We start from the raw sequence: 16,608 nt of genomic DNA, 5'->3' as shown, positions 1-16,608 counted from the left end.
TTCTCTCCCCCTGTTCATACCAATTTCTACATGGAATACTGAACCTATTCTTCTTCTTCCTTCTATTGATATTCGTCCCTCTCTCTCTCTGGCTTTGCTATGTTGATGATATTTTTGCTTTATGGCCTCATGACCTTAGTCTTTTCCAGCCTTTCATCTCCTCTCTTAACAATCTGGCTCCTTCCATCCATTTCAAAGTTGAATGGGAATATAATTCCCTCCTTCCTTTTCTTAACGTTCAGGTTCACAGCTCTGTGTCCAGGTTCTCTTCCTGTGTCTACCGCAAACCTATGCATAGTGGCATGTACATTCACTTCTTTTCCTACCATCCTCCTTCTGTTAAGAAAAATGTCCTTGTCTCCCTCTTCCTCCGCGCTCTACGCATCAGCGACCCTCAGTTTCTTGATTCTGAAATTGCCTTTATCTACAAATCATTCTCTCGCCTCGATTACCTCTTGCATTTTATCAACTGTGCCTATTCTCAAGCTAAACGAAATTTCTTTCATCTCAAACCTGCTTCCAACACTAGTAGCACTGTGGTCTGCCTATCCTTTATATGTGAACTCAAAACTTTTACTAATACCTTTCGTCCTCTTGACATAAAGCTCGCCTTTCGACAAACTAACACACTTCATAGCAATCTAGTTCGCACTGATCTTCCTGCTTCTAATGCTGCTGGTGTCTACTCTATTTCCTGTTTGTCTTGTCCTCTCCAATACTTTGGCGAAACTGGCCGTACACTTAATGACAGATTTAAAGAACACAAAAGAAGTGTTAAGTCTGCAGACACAAACAATGCTCTCTTCTGTCATGTTAGGGATTCTAATCATTCTATTCATTGGTCTTCCTCCAAAATATTCTTTCCTGCCTCTTCTCAACACAGACGCTGTCTTGTTAAATCGACTCTGATATACCACGTATCCAACATGAACTTGAGTCCTGGCTTTGTTGCTGTTGACTTTTTCCTTTCACAGTATGTACTAAATGTTCTAAACTTTCTAGCAAACGTGTCCTAACATAAGCTTACCCTTCCATGTATCTTTCTTCCTTTCCCTTGTTTTCTCTTACGATTCCTTTCTTATTCCTATTACTATCACCTATATTACACCCTAGGCTTTCGTACCTTTTGCCTTGTTTTTACTTCCTCTAAGACTTCCTTCTCCTCACCTCTCTCTTGCCTATTTATTGCCTTCGCTTCCTTCCCTCATCATTACGGGCTATTAATGCCCGTGCCACCTCTTGAGTGGCTTAATCTTTATCAATCAATCTTCACTCATCACACTCACAGCCCCGCTCCTGTGCCAGGTAAGTCCACTACGGGCTCACCATAGCCCGTGCTACTTGGAACTTTTGTTCTGAGTAGCTGAATCTAAAACAACAACAACATCATCGCACTCGACTTGAGAATGGTCCAGGATGGACCGAAACGTCGTCGTCGTCGCTTAACTTTCTAGTGTGTGGTTTGGTCAACAGTAGATTTACAATGATGCGGCAGGTTCATATTCCTATATTCAGTCTGCTTGTTTTGCATTAGACTGGAAACTTATACTATGCTTGGAAAGTTGTACTCTGCCTGGAAAAATCATAATGTTTACAGAAATCGTGGCGCTATATGGGATGAGTGGAGTGGTGTTGATACGCACTAGGAGCTTCATCCCTGACTGACTGACAGGAAGTTAGAGCACTGGGCCGGTAGACAATTGCCTCTCATACCTACAACAAAGTGATTTGAGGTTCTTTTGAGTCCTTAACATAGAATATCTGTGTGAAATACTATATAATTTACTTAATCTTCTTTAAGTCAAATTGTAGAATGATACATGGTTGATACCTGGTTGATGGGGTTCTGGGAGTTCTTCTACTCCCCAAGCCCGGCCCGAGGCCAGATTTGACTTGTGAGAGTTTGGTCCACCAGGCTGTGTCTTGGAGCGGCACGCAGGCCCACATACCCACCACAGCCCGGTCTGTCCGGCACTCTTTGAAGGAAACAATCTAGTTTCCTCTTGAAGATGTTCATGGTTACCTGGTTGATGGGGTTCTGGGAGTTCTTCTACTTCCCAAGCCTGGCCCGAGGCCAGGCTTGACTTGTGAGAGTTTGGTCCACTAGGCTGTTGCTTGGAGCGGCCCGCAGGCCCACATACCCACCACAGCCCGGTTGGTCCCGCACTCCTTGGAGGAATAAATCTAGTTTCCTCTTGAAGATTGGTTGTCCCTGTAATATTTCTGATGCTCGCTGGTAGGACGTTGAACAACCGTGGACCTCTTATGTTCATACAGTGTTCTCTGATTGTGCCCATGGCACTTCTCTTCACTGGTTCTATTCTGCATTTTCTTCCATGTCGTTCACTCCAGTACGTTGTTGTTTTACTGTGTAAATTTGGGACCTGTCCCTCAAGTATTTTCCATGTGTATATTATTTGGTATCTCTCACTTCTCCTTTCTAGTGAGTACAATTGGAGAGCTTTGAGACGATCCCAATAATTTAGGTGCTTTATCTCGTCTATGCATGCCGTATATGTTCTCTGTATTCCCTCAATTTCAGCAATCTCTCCTGCTCTGAAGGGGGAAGTGAGTACTGAGTAGTACTGAAGACGGGACAACACAAGTGATTTGAAGAGTACAACCATTGTAATGGGATCTCTGGACTTGAAGGTTCTCATAATCCATCCTATCATTTTTCTGGCTGACGCAATACTTGCTTGGTTATGCTCCCTAAACGTTAGGTCGTCGGACATCATTATTCCCAAATCCTTGACATGCTGTTTTCCTACTATGGGCAGATTCGATTGTGTTTTGTACCCTGTATTATGTTTAAGATTCTTATTTTTGCCGTATCTGAGTACCTGGAATTTATCACCATTAAACATCATGTTTTTTCTGCTGCCCAATCGAAAACTTTGTTAATATCTGTTTGTAGTTTATCAATGTCTTCAGCAGAGGTAATTTTCATGCTGATTTTTGTATCATCTGCAAAGGATGACACGAAGCTGTGACTTGTGTTTTTGTCTATATCTGATATGAGAATAAGGAACAGCAGTGGTGCAAGGACTGTACCTTGAGGTACCGAGCTTTTAACTGCGCTCGGACTCGATTTTACTTGATTGACTTTTACTCTTTGTGTTCTGTTCGACAGGAAATTGAGTATCCAGCGTCCTACTTTACCAGTTATACCCATTGACCTCATTTTGTGTGCAATCACTCCATTGTCACATTTGTCAAATGCCTTTGCAAAATCTGTGTATACGACATCTGCATTATGTTTTTATATAATGATAACATTAACAACTAAATTGAATGAGCTGAGATTAAGAAAAATCTATTGATAAATCACATAAGTTCGCACACACGAGTTTATGTAAATTCATGATCTATCTAGTCTCTGATTCCCAACTTTTTGGACCATAGTGGAACCCCTTGCGGGGAAAACGGACTCGTGGGATTATTAATTTTAATTACTATGATTCATTTATTTATAATTTATTTAAATATTAATTTATTTCTTATGATAGCGGACTATATGATACGCTAGCGGACTGTATGATTCAAATTATCCCACAAGTAGCTTTCCTGCACAAATTTGGAGGTGTTTAATTATATAGTCTACCAAATCTAAATTTATCGATTGGTAGAAATTTGCTACTAATGGCTAGTCAACTATGCCAAACTGGGTTAGTAATATAAATATTCCAGCTTAGCTGTCATGTAGAGTCTAGCCTGGTTAATAAGCAATAGGCTCGTCCACATTGTGTAAGCTGAGTCTCCTAGTGGATCATTCTATAACGGCGTCGTAGCGTGCCTGGATTGCAACCTGATAATATGCTTCTATTGACTCCTTCCCTTTCAATTTTAACTGACAAATAGTCAACGTAATAAACTGCAACCAATATATGATGGTTATATCAAGAGTAAGATATTATATCTAGTCTAATTAATTTATGCGTAACCGTTTCGGGTGGCTTGCCAAGCCGATAACCGGTCAGCCCTGATATACATTAATGGCCACAAATGATAAGATATAACAGTTCACTTGGATACGGAACACTTCCCTTAAGGCAACCAAAGTCAAGTTGATGATAGGAGAATCTGGCGTCCTCCAACACTGATATTCACGGGAAGTTTTCGTGGAGCTTGTGCGAGCGAGCATGATCTGTTGTTGTCAATTAATGGCGTCCCCTCTCCCGCTCCAGGGGACGCATCCCAGGAAACGGTTGTCTTTATTGACAATGGGAAGGAGACCTTGTTTTTATTGGTGATTTAATTACACCAAATCTTGGAGAGTACTTTTTTATCTATTCTGGTTCCAAGACTGGTGGTTTAAGAATGATTTTATATGAGTTTTATTGATAAATCAAAATCAGGTAACAAGGCATGAGGTAACATTTTCTCAGAGACGTTACGAAACTCAAATTTCTTTACATGATTGACTGTCAAATTTACATGACAGGATTGATTGATTTACATTATTGTTAGTAGTAATTGGTGTCGGAATTTTGGACACCCCTGAAATATTTGTTTCATATTCCACAGGACCAAATGCCTATCTTATGCTAGAAAATGGATGAAAGAATACTGAAAGACATCACTGGCATAAACGTGACCTTTAGCGACAGTAACCAGAAAATGCGGTCCACAAGTTACTATAGGAGCAAGAAGACCGCAAACTTACTCAAGATCGATAAACTCTCAAGGCCAATAAAAACGCCATAAAAGAGACTAATGTCGTCTATGCCTTTATGTACTCATTTGGAGACTGTCAGTCCCAAAGATCTTGACATGTAGCCAAGCCCCCAACATCTCTTTCAAGGCGTCTAACTATGCACGAATAACACCGAACAAACGACAAGCACAACAACAATAATATATGATTAGATATAGCCGAGGCAATTGAGATCAAGCCCACTCATCCAGCTATCATCATCGAGCCCCCACTTGGGTGTACCTCACCCCACCTCCCAAACCTCCATTCTCTCCTCTCTATTCCACTCTTGTCTCCCTGTTCTTCCTCTAGCACGCAATATGTGCTCAAATTCGACTCTAACTTTTAGAGAAATGGAGCATAAGTCGCTCCACTTCTCAGTTTTGCGTTTCTGAAACTTTCAAGCACACTATCTGCCATGATATTGAAACAATGCAGTTGTGCTGTATTTATGATTTCGTAGTTATCATGTTGTTGATCCTCTAAACAGTGGTAAATATCAAGAGCCTTTCCCTTGAGAAACTTTGCTGAACTCTATACCCAGTCTGATTTTTTCCACTGAATCGATAGCAGTGCGCTCAAATCATCCTATGTATGTACCTATCGACTCGGTTTGCTCATCGAAATTTACTAATTTCAACAAACTGCTAATCGCCTCCTGGTATGAGTTAATGCGGCTTGACGATCTCATTATTTCAACCTTCATTTGAGTAAAATGAAATCGTATTTAGTACTGCCGTTAGATGACTGAAATTTCCAGGAAAAAATTATTTTATTTTATCAAATGAAATGACATAATAGTAAGTGTTCAGATGTTTATCAGTTACTGAGATAACTGAGATCATTCGCCGAATTGTTTACCTCTTGATTTGTATGAAAATACTACATTGATAATATAATAACATAAATATAATATAATAATATAAATATAATATAATAATATAAATATAATATAATAATTCTGCTCACCTAGTATTAAATAGGTTGCCGGCAGTTAGGCAACTGTTGTTGGGTAATAGCATGGGGAAAGTGAGTAATTGAACCTTGGGAAACCCTCCATGCAAGAGAGGTACATCTCTCGTGGTAAAAAAATTAATTTCCTGTTGCTTACTTTAATATTGTTTAAGAGAGTAGCGCCTACTGTATCATTCCGGCGAAAAACTCACCTAGTTGAGCTTCGACTCTTTGGTCCCGCCTGTTAACTGAAGAGACGTGTTCTACAGGAGGAGATCAAGTTACTGTCAGCAAGAGTTCTTCTGAAGGAAGGTGCTCAGTCCTCTACCCCTGGAGCACAGCCTGCAACTAAACCAGCGCCCAGCTGCAGGTGACGCCACTCTCTCACTCTCACGTTTTCTGTCACAGTGCAAGGCCAAGCTTTTCTATTGTAATGTTGCGCACACCCATCTTACTTACCTATACATAGAATACGTTAATACAATTTCAAAGGGGAGATAAATGGCTACCCGCAGAAGTCGTAAAACTCTGTTAAATTTTAAAGCACACCTGGAAAAGATGAAGGCAAATGGGGGACCTTCGACAAGCCGCCGGCTTCCTGTCCTGGTCGTTGCCACATGTGTTAGTGCCCTCAGATAAATTCAGATAAATGTCAATAACATTATAGCTATTTATAAAATAACCAGGTTGTGAAAATATTATAACTAATTATAGCCTAGAGTACACTTCCTGGTTAGTAAGTTAGCAATTTAGATAGTAAATCTAAATGAATAAAAGTGAATGTCTGTTGTTCGTCTTTTCAAAACCAGACGTTTGGGGATGGTTTCACTCAACTATTCTGAATGACACATTCGTGGCAGGTGGTTGTCAGAGGCCAGTCGGAGCTGACCCCAGTGCCTGCATTTTTAGTATAATTATAAGAGAGAGAAAGAGAGAGAGAGAGAGAGAGAGAGAGAGAGAGAGAGAGAGAGAGAGAGAGAGAGAGAGAGAGAGAGAGAGAGAGAGAGAGAGAGAGAGAGAGAGAGAGAGAGAGAGAGAGAGAGAGAGCACGCATAGACGCTTTATCGCGTCTATGCGTGCCATATATGTTCTTTGTATTCCCTCTATTTCAGCAATCTCTCCTGCTCTGAAGGGAGAAGTGAGTACTGAGTAGTACTGAATACGGGACAACACAAGTGATTTGAAGAGTACAACCATTGTAATGGGATCTCTGGACTTGAAGGTTCTCGTAATCCATCCTATCATTTTTCTGGCTGACGCAATACTTGCTTGGTTATGCTCCCTAAACGTTAGGTCGTCGGACATCATTATTCCCAAATCATTGACATGCTGTTTTCCTTCTATGGGCAGATTCGATTGTGTTTTGTACCCTGTATTATGTTTAAGATTCTTATTTTTGCCGTATCTGAGTACCTGGAATTTATCACCATTAAACATCATGTTATTTTCTGCTGCCCAATCGAAAACTTTCTTAATATCTGTTTGTAGTTTATCAATGTCTTCAGCAGAGGTAATTTTCATGCTGATTTTTGAATCATCTGCAAAGGATGACACGAAGCTCTGACTTGTGTTTTTGTCTATATCTGATATAAGAATAAGGAACAGCAGTGGTGCAAGGACTGTACCTTGAGGTACCGAGCTTTTAACTGCGCTCGGACTCGTTTTTACTTGATTGACTGTTACTCTTTGTGTTCTGTTTGACAGGAAATTGAATATCCAGCGTCCTTGTGGGAACCGACCTGTGAGATTTATATTTATTTAATTTATATGAATTTATATTTACGTTAATTTATATACTTCGATAGCAATTTGTATAATGATAAGTGGACTGTATTTCTGCAATAATCTCATAATCTCACAAATCGATCCTCTACACATTAGGGGGGTTTATTTGTTTATATATATATGCAGCCAATCAAACTACAGTAATAGCTACATACATTGATGAGGTTCCTTATCTTATAGTACAGCAGGTTAGTCCACCAGGTATAACTAGGGTGTAGACACCAAATTATCCTCTTTGAGGTAGCTTCCTCACCCAGTAACTGGTGCACATAATCTTGCATCCTCGTCTTGACCTGTCAAAAGTGCGCTAGCTGTGAAGCCAGAATCCTATATATGACAAGCTATATCAGAGAAAACAGTACATGGAACATTAAAGACCTGGCTTAATTACCTTTAGTTTGAGGCGATTTCGCGATCTAACCGGGTCACCCTATATCCTGACATTAATGGCCATAAATGAATGATAAACGGGTTTCGGATAGACACTTAACTTGATTGTAGACATCGTGTTGGAGATGGTACCTTTGGTTTCCATAACACTACGTCCAAGTAAATTAACAGGAGCCGAATTTGCTCCCGTGTGAGCCTCTGGTCTCAATATAAATGGCTGCATCTAACACTCCATTCTATTGACGTCACTGGCCGACATTGTCCAGAATGATAGGAGCCGAACTCGCTCCACACGTCTCGGAGGTGACACAACAATGGCTGCCCTCTTCCTCCCTGACGCCTGGCCTACTTTGTCCAGATTTCAGAAAGTGATAGAAGGGTCACATTTACTCTACTTTAATATTGATAATTAAGCTAATTTATATAAGATGTTTTTATGATGGTAAAGTCCAAAGACTAATGTATTTAAGAATAATTCCCACCATAATAGGTGGTGAATTATAATAGTATGTGGTGATGATATCCCGTTTTCTATAGACGGTAATTCCACTACAAGTTACGTTTTCTATGGGTAACTTGTTGGTAATACAGTTATTATCTGTATGATTATTATTGTTAAATGGTGTCGGATTTTCCGACATAATTCCCCAGGGGGCTGCTCACGGGTCGAAGTCCTGATTAGAACAGACGAACACCGATACTCCTCCATCGAATTATTACATTAATTTGATGTTAGTAGTTAGTAATCACACATTTGTGCGTCTGTTCGTACAGGACGGATGTCCCGTACTAGAGTTGCAGGGGTTAGAAGTCTAATGCGATTTCATTTCCCCGTCAACTCTTGAAAGGCTAATATTCAAGCCTTATTACATATTATTTAACCCAGAAGACTGGATGTGATCAAGTACTACAGTCAAGTATGATTCAGGGACTGCAGTGAGATCAGTGACATAGATATAACTTGAAGTTTGTTCAGGTAACTGGTCACTGATATATAAACACTGAGGCCCATGGAATACATCTTGATTAAATAATAAATGTATCAAATCAGTCATCAGATTTATTAGGGTTTAATTTAGTTAATTGATTCAGAAGATTGAATAGCTCATCATTAAAGTAAAGTATGGTTCTGAGACTGCAGTGGGTTCAGTGACATTGGTCGCAGTGACTTGTAGCTGTTTTAGGCTACTGTTCACTGATTTGCCACTGAAGCCTCATGAACTCATCTTCAGCTTTATATGATGATACTAACATCAACCTCTGTTACTATAGTCAGCTGTAATCTCCTTAGTATAATGCTACTGGAGAAATATAATCAGCTGACAAATTCAGATTCTATTGGTATTGTTTATCTGCAGGCATAGGTCTCCTCAGGCTTGATACTGGGCCTGAGAGTAATTTACCTCCTGCAGAGTTTAACATGGTTATACCCTGATATTTAGTAGGGCTACCGATGAATTGATGGTAGTAGTCTGTCCCCACAAGGACAGCTATTTGGCATTTGATTTGCTCAAATTTACCTGCAGCTGCTTGATAATAGCTTTCCAGGTCAGCATAATCAACTTGAGATTGTTGTGACAAATCTTCACATTTCTTGATCTGTCTTGTTAAGTGGCCTTTAAGACCTGCAAGGGTTCTTTTCATTCTCCCTGCATTATCCATACTGGCTCGTTGGTGAAGCCTTGTGGGGCTTGTACTTGGGCTGCTCATAATACTGAACAAGCACTGATGGTAGCCTAGGGTTAAATTCTGCACTCACTAGGCAATAATCCTACCTCTACTAGAGGTTAGCACTTAAAATTAATACACATTATATATATACAATCATACACACTAATGATTTGAGTGATAAACCAGTGTCATTGGAAGTACCTTTAGGTTAGCTCTTCTATATCACCCTAGGATGGAAGAGACACTAATTAATCACTCAAAGGTGTAATGATCATAAGTAAATTATTATATATACAACTCAACTCGAGTTGATAAAAATTACACCCAAAATAGGGTCTGGACCATTCATTAATGGTGTTAGGTTAATCAATATAGTACAACTGACTATGGTAATAATGGGACTAGGATGAACAATAATAGTTCAACTAGTCATATCCTACCCTGTTGTGGGTTGGCAATTAGTAAATATTATATTGAGAACACTAGTGCAATTTATATTAAATAATTCTCTATTTTGGAGAAATAATATACACAATTATTGATAATAGCCTCTTAATTAGCCTCTATGAAACTTCTAATATTATCTAGAAGTATTAAATGTTATTAGTGACCTCGCGAAATAAAGTCCACAAAATTCGTAGATAATCTCTCGCGAAATGTAACACCACGAAATTCGTGAACAATCTCGCGAAGACAGTCACTAATTTGGCTGGATTCTATATTAGCGCTGTCATTTCACGAAATAACACGCCACCAAATCTGTGGGTGTGCATGAAACCGCTGACTAAGGCTGATCTGAACTGAGCGGGGCTCGTGAGCTCCCACGAGGCGCTGTCTTTGACTGGCTGGCCTTTGTTTAAATAACACTGCACTAGTATATTTAATGAATCCACTGGTTAACTGGTTCATCCGGTACTAAGATGACCAAATGTGGGTTCAAAGGACCGAATAATCCGGTTCGAAGGACCAAATAATGTGGGAACCGACCTGTGAGATTTATATTTATTTAATTTATATGAATTTATATTTACGTTAATTTATATACTTCGATAGCAATTTGTATAATGATAAGTGGACTGTATTTCTGCAATAATCTCATAATCTCACAAATCGATCCTCTACACATTAGGGGGGTTTATTTGTTTATATATATATGCAGCCAATCAAACTACAGTAATAGCTACATACATTGATGAGGTTCCTTATCTTATAGTACAGCAGGTTAGTCCACCAGGTATAACTAGGGTGTAGACACCAAATTATCCTCTTTGAGGTAGCTTCCTCACCCAGTAACTGGTGCACATAATCTTGCATCCTCGTCTTGACCTGTCAAAAGTGCGCTAGCTGTGAAGCCAGAATCCTATATATGACAAGCTATATCAGAGAAAACAGTACATGGAACATTAAAGACCTGGCTTAATTACCTTTAGTTTGAGGCGATTTCGCGATCTAACCGGGTCACCCTATATCCTGACATTAATGGCCATAAATGAATGATAAACGGGTTTCGGATAGACACTTAACTTGATTGTAGACATCGTGTTGGAGATGGTACCTTTGGTTTCCATAACACTACGTCCAAGTAAATTAACAGGAGCCGAATTTGCTCCCGTGTGAGCCTCTGGTCTCAATATAAATGGCTGCATCTAACACTCCATTCTATTGACGTCACTGGCCGACATTGTCCAGAATGATAGGAGCCGAACTCGCTCCACACGTCTCGGAGGTGACACAACAATGGCTGCCCTCTTCCTCCCTGACGCCTGGCCTACTTTGTCCAGATTTCAGAAAGTGATAGAAGGGTCACATTTACTCTACTTTAATATTGATAATTAAGCTAATTTATATAAGATGTTTTTATGATGGTAAAGTCCAAAGACTAATGTATTTAAGAATAATTCCCACCATAATAGGTGGTGAATTATAATAGTATGTGGTGATGATATCCCGTTTTCTATAGACGGTAATTCCACTACAAGTTACGTTTTCTATGGGTAACTTGTTGGTAATACAGTTATTATCTGTATGATTATTATTGTTAAATGGTGTCGGATTTTCCGACAGTCCTACTTTACCAGTTATACCCATTGACCTCATTTTGTGTGCAATCTCTCCATGGTCACATTTGTCGAATGCCTTTGCAAAATCTGTGTATACGACATCTGCATTATGTTTTTATATAATGATAACATTAACAATTAAACTGAATGAGCTGAGATTAAGAAAAATCTATTGATAAATCACATAAGTTCGCACACACGAGTTTATGTAAATTCATGATCTATCTAGTCACTGATTCCCAACATTTTGGACCATAGTGGAACCCCTTGAGGGGAAAACGGACTCGTGGGATTATTAATTTTAATTACAATGATTCATTTACTTATAATTTATTTAAATATTAATTTATTTCTTACGATAGCGAACTATATGATACGCTAGCGGACTCTATGATTCAAATTCTCCCACAAGTAGCTTTCCTGCACAAATTTGGAGGTGTTTAATTATATAGTCTACCAAATTTAAATTTATCGATTGGTAGAAATTTGCCACTAATGGCTAGTCAACTATGCCAAACTGGGTTAGTAATATAAATATTCCAGCTTAGCTGTCATGTAGAGTCTAGCCTGTTTAATAAGCAATAGGCTCGTCCACATTGTGTAAGCTGAGTCTCCTAGTGGATCAGTCTGTAACGGCATCGTAGCGTGCCTGGATTGCAACCTGATAATATGCTTCTATTGACTCCTTCCCTTTCAATTTCAACTAACAAATAGTCAACGTAATAAACTGCAACCAATATATGATGGTTATATCAAGAGTAAGATATTATATCTAGTCTAATTAATTTATGCGTAACCGTTTCGGGTGGCTTGCCAAGCCGATAACCGGTCAGCCCTGATATACATTAATGGCCACAAATGATAAGATATAACAGTTCACTTGGATACGGAACACTTCCCTTAAGGCAACCAAAGTCAAGTTGATGATAGGAGAATCTGGCGTCCTCCAACACTGATATTCACGGGAAGTTTTCGTGGAGGTTGTGCGAGCGAGCATGATCTGTTGTTGTCAATTAATGGCGTCCCCTCCCCCGCTCCAGGGGTCGCATCCCAGGAAACGGTTGTCTTTATTGACAATGGGAAGGAGACCTTGTTTTTATTGGTGATTTAATTACACCAAATCTTGGAGAGTACTTTTTTATCTATTCTGGTTCCAAGACTGGTGGTTTAAGAATGATTTTATATGAGTTTTATTGATAAATCAAAATCAGGTAACAAGGCATGAGGTAACATTTTCTCAGAGACGTTACGAAACTCAAATTTCTTTACATGATTGACTGTCAAATTTACATGACAGGATTGATTGATTTACATTATTGTTAGTAGTAATTGGTGTCGGAATTTTGGACACCCCTGAAATATTTGTTTCATATTCCGCGGGACCAAATGCCTATCTTATGCTAGAAAATGGATGAAAGAATACTGAAAGACATCACTGGCATAAACGTGACCTTTAGCGACAGTAACCAGAAGATGCGGTCCACAAGTTACTATAGGAGCAAGAAGATCGCAAACTTACTCAAGATCGATAAACTCTCAATGCCAATAAAAACGCCATAAAAGAGACTAATGTCGTCTATGCCTTTATGTACTCATTTGGAGACTGTCAGTCCCAAAGATCTTGACATGTAGCCAAGCCCCCAACATCTCTTTCAAGGCGTCTAACTATGCACGAATAACACCGAACAAATGACAAGCACAACAACAATAATATATGATTAGATATAGCCGAGGCAATTGAGATCAAGCCCACTCATCCAGCTATCATCATCGAGCCCCCACTTGGGTGTACCTCACCCCACCTCCCAAACCTCCATTCTCTCCTCTCTATTCCACTCTTGTCTCCCTGTTCTTCCTCTAGCACGCAATATGTGCTCAAATTCGACTCTAACTTTTAGAGAAATGGAGCATAAGTCGCTCCACTTCTCAGTTTTGCGTTTCTGAAACTTTCAAGCACACTATCTGCCATGATATTGAAACAATGCAGTTGTGCTGTATTTATGATTTCGTAGTTATCATGTTGTTGATCCTCTAAACAGTGGTAAATATCAAGAGCCTTTCCCTTGAGAAACTTTGCTGAACTCTATACCCAGTCTGATTTTTTCCACTGAATCGATAGCAGTGCGCTCAAATCATCCTATGTATGTACCTATCGACTCGGTTTGCTCATCGAAATTTACTAATTTCAACAAATTGCTAATCGCCTCCTGGTATGAGTTAATGCGGCTTGACGATCTCATTATTTCAACCTTCATTTGAGTAAAATGAAATCGTATTTAGTACTGCCGTTAGATGACTGAAATTTCCAGGAAAAAATTATTTTATTTTATCATATGAAATGACATAATAGTAAGTGTTCAGATGTTTATCAGTTACTGAGATAACTGAGATCATTCGCCGAATTGTTTACCTCTTGATTTGTATGAAAATACTACATTGATAATATAATAACATAAATATAATATAATAATATAAATATAATATAATAATATAAATATAATATAATAATTCTGCTCACCTAGTATTAAATAGGTTGCCGGCAGTTAGGCAACTGTTGTTGGGTAATAGCATGGGGAAAGTGAGTAATTGAACCTTGGGAAACCCTCCATGCAAGAGAGGTACATCTCTCGTGGTAAAAAAATTAATTTCCTGTTGCTTACTTTAATAATGTTTAAGAGAGTAGCGCCTACTGTATCAGTCCGGCGAAAAACTCACCTAGTTGAGCTTCGACTCTTTGGTCCCGCCTGTTAACTGAAGAGACGTGTTCTACAGGAGGAGATCAAGTTACTGTCAGCAAGAGTTCTTCTGAAGGAAGGTGCTCAGTCCTCTACCCCTGGAGCACAGCCTGCAACTAAACCAGCGCCCAGCTGCAGGTGACGCCACTCTCTCACTCTCACGTTTTCTGTCACAGTGCAAGGCCAAGCTTTTCTATTGTAATGTTGCGCACACCCATCTTACTTACCTATACATAAAATACGTTAATACAATTTCAAAGGGGAGATAAATGGCTACCCGCAGAAGTCGTAAAACTCTGTTAAATTTTAAAGCACCTGGAAAAGATGAAGGCAAATGGGGGACCTTCGACAAGCCGCCGGCTTCCTGTCCTGGTCGTTGCCACATGTGTTAGTGCCCTCAGATAAATTCAGATAAATGTCAATAACATTATAGCTATTTATAAAATAACCAGGTTGTGAAAATATTATAACTAATTATAGCCTAGAGTACACTTCCTGGTTAGTAAGTTAGCAATTTAGATAGTAAATCTAAATGAATAAAAGTGAATGTCTGTTGTTCGTCTTTTCAAAACCAGACGTTTGGGGATGGTTTCACTCAACTATTCTGAATGACACATTCGTGGCAGGTGGTTGTCAGAGGCCAGTCGGAGCTGACCCCAGTGCCTGCATTTTTAGTATAATTATAAGAGAGAGAAAGAGAGAGAGAGAGAGAGAGAGAGAGAGAGAGAGAGAGAGAGAGAGAGAGAGAGAGAGAGAGAGAGCACGCATAGACGCTTTATCGCGTCTATGCGTGCCATATATGTTCTTTGTATTCCCTCTATTTCAGCAATCTCTCCTGCTCTGAAGGGAGAAGTGAGTACTGAGTAGTACTGAAGACGGGACAACACAAGTGATTTGAAGAGTACAACCATTGTAATGGGATCTCTTGACTTGAAGGTTCTCGTAATCCATCCTATCATTTTTCTGGCTGACGCAATACTTGCTTGGTTATGCTCCCTAAACGTTAGGTCGTCGGACATCATTATTCCCAAATCATTGACATGCTGTTTTCCTTCTATGGGCAGATTCGATTGTGTTTTGTACCCTGTATTATGTTTAAGATTCTTATTTTTGCCGTATCTGAGTACCTGGAATTTATCACCATTAAACATCATGTTATTTTCTGCTGCCCAATCGAAAACTTTCTTAATATCTGTTTGTAGTTTATCAATGTCTTCAGCAGAGGTAATTTTCATGCTGATTTTTGTATCATCTGCAAAGGATGACACGAAGCTCTGACTTGTGTTTTTGTCTATATCTGATATAAGAATAAGGAACAGCAGTGGTGCAAGGACCTTGAGGTACCGAGCTTTTAACTGCGCTCGGACTCGTTTTTACTTGATTGACTGTTACTCTTTGTGTTCTGTTTGACAGGAAATTGAATATCCAGCGTCCTACTTTACCAGTTATACCCATTGACCTCATTTTGTGTGCAATCTCTCCATGGTCACATTTGTCGAATGCCTTTGCAAAATCTGTGTATACGACATCTGCATTATGTTTTTATATAATGATAACATTACCAACTAAACTGAATGAGCTGAGATTAAGAAAAATCTATTGATAAATCACATAAGTTCACACACACGAGTTTATGTAAATTCATGATCTATCTAGTCACTGATTCCCAACATTTTGGACCATAGTGGAACCCCTTGCGGGGAAAACGGACTCGTGGGATTATTAATTTTAATTACAATGATTCATTTACTTATAATTTATTTAAATATTAATTTATTTCTTACGATAGTGAACTATATGATACGCTAGCGGACTCTATGATTCAAATTTTCCCACAAGTAGCTTTCCTGCACAAATTTGGAGGTGTTTAATTATATAGTCTACCAAATTTAAATTTATCGATTGGTAGAAATTTGCCACTAATGGCTAGTCAACTATACCAAACTGGGTTAGTAATATAAATATTCCAGCTTAGCTGTCATGTAGAGTCTAGCCTGTTTAATAAGCAATAGGCTCGTCCACATTGTGTAAGCTGAGTCTCCTAGTGGATCAGTCTGTAACGGCATCGTAGCGTGCCTGGATTGCAACCTGATAATATGCTTCTATTGACTCCTTTCCTTTCAATTTCAACTGACAAATAGTCAACGTAATAAACTGCAACCAATATATGATGGTTATATCAGGAGTAAGATATTATATCTAGTCTAATTAATTTATGCGTAACCGTTTCGGGTGGCTTGCCAAGCCGATAACCGGTCAGCCCTGATATACATTAATGGCCACAAATGATAAGATATAACAGTTCACTTGGGTACGG

General features: G+C 39.1%; 1 protein-coding gene across 3 annotated transcripts in view; it reads right to left on the bottom strand.

Moving 5' to 3' along the window:
• LOC138349803 (uncharacterized) overlaps positions 1-16,608 on the bottom strand; it is a 138,741-nt gene that overhangs the window by 52,631 nt on the left and 69,502 nt on the right. For 2 of the 3 annotated variants that reach the window (XM_069312669.1, XM_069312671.1), the window contains exons 2-3: positions 14,272-14,458; positions 5,863-6,049 (exon numbers count right to left, since the gene is read on the bottom strand). The exons of the other annotated variant lie outside the window; for it this stretch is intronic. The gene's annotated coding sequence lies outside the window, so the exon portion shown is untranslated. The remainder of the gene's footprint in view (positions 1-5,862; positions 6,050-14,271; positions 14,459-16,608) is intronic. 3 annotated transcript variants of the gene reach the window in all.

Source organism: Procambarus clarkii, chromosome 73 (assembly GCF_040958095.1).
Source record: "Procambarus clarkii isolate CNS0578487 chromosome 73, FALCON_Pclarkii_2.0, whole genome shotgun sequence".
Lineage (NCBI taxonomy): Eukaryota > Metazoa > Arthropoda > Malacostraca > Decapoda > Cambaridae > Procambarus > Procambarus clarkii.
The sequence above is the reverse complement of the archived record's forward strand: the minus strand, read 5'-3'. Positions and strand labels throughout refer to the sequence as shown.